Raw genomic sequence first — 1,302 nt, 5'->3', positions numbered from 1 at the left:
ACTCATCATTGACTGAACCATGTCTAACAGTGTTCGGTTCGTCCGTTCAGACACGCCGTTCCATTGTGGCGTTCCAGGAGGAGTTAATTGTGATACAATACCACAATCAATCAGATAGTCAGTGAACTCTTGGCTCATATACTCGCCACCACGATCGGATCGAAGTGTCTTAATCGTCTTACCAAGCTGGTTCTGCACTTCGTTTCTGAAAGCCTTGAACATTTCAAGTGTTTCAGACTTATGTCTCATCAAATAGACATAACCGTATCGACTGAAATCATCAGTAAATATAACGAAATACAGATAACCTCCGCTAGTTGGACAGCTCATTGGTCCGCATACATCACTATGTATAAGAGCCAATAACTCAGTCGCTCTCTGTCCTTTCCCCTTGAAAGGATGTTTTGTCATCTTGCCCATCAAACAAGATTCGCAAGATTCAAGAGGCTCATAGTCAAAAGAATCCAGAAGACCTCCAGAATGAAGCTTCTGTATGCGCTTCTCGTTTATATGGCCTAGACGACAATGCCAGAGGAAGGTTGGGTTGAAGTCGTTCGGCTTAAACCGTTTAGTACTCACGCTATAGATGGACGATGTTGAGTTCGAAGGCTGATCATTCAAGACGTATAAACCATTAACTAGATAACCATTACCATAGTAAATATCGTCTCGATAAATCATCAAACTCGAGTTCTCAATCACAAATCGAAAACCATCCAAATCCACACAAGAAATAGAAATAATGTTTCTGCTAATCGCAGGAACATAGTAACAATTACTAAGCTCTAAAACAAGTCCAGAAGGAAGATGCAAATCGTAAACGCCAACCCACAATGCAGCAACTCTTGCTCCATTTCCGACGCGTAGATCCGCTTCTCCCTTAGCCAGCATCCTACTTCTTCTTAGTCCCTGCAAATTTCCACAAATGTGCGAGGCACTTCCGATATCCAATACCCACGAAGATGTGGTACAAATGTTAGCTTCTATAACATGAATACCTGAGGCAGAAGTTTCACCAAGCTTCTTATCCTTCAGATCCTCCAAGTAAAGGTGACAATTACGCTTCCAGTGTCCAGACACTCCGCAGTAATGACAGTCACCCTTATCGGGCTTAGGCTTGGACGTAGAGGCAACTTTTGCCTTTTTCCCCGCCTTCTTTTTGGCTTTCCCCCGCCGCTTCTTGCTGGAGTTATTCTCAACAGCAAGCAAAGTCTTGGGCACCACGATATCCTGCTCGGCCGATTTCAACATCCCATGCAGTTCGGCTAAGCTCTTAGTCATCCCGTACATATGGTACTGCAT

This window comes from Tarenaya hassleriana, unplaced genomic scaffold (genome assembly GCF_000463585.1).
Source record: "Tarenaya hassleriana unplaced genomic scaffold, ASM46358v1 Cleome229, whole genome shotgun sequence".
Lineage (NCBI taxonomy): Eukaryota > Viridiplantae > Streptophyta > Magnoliopsida > Brassicales > Cleomaceae > Tarenaya > Tarenaya hassleriana.
Note: the sequence above shows the minus strand (reverse complement) of the source record.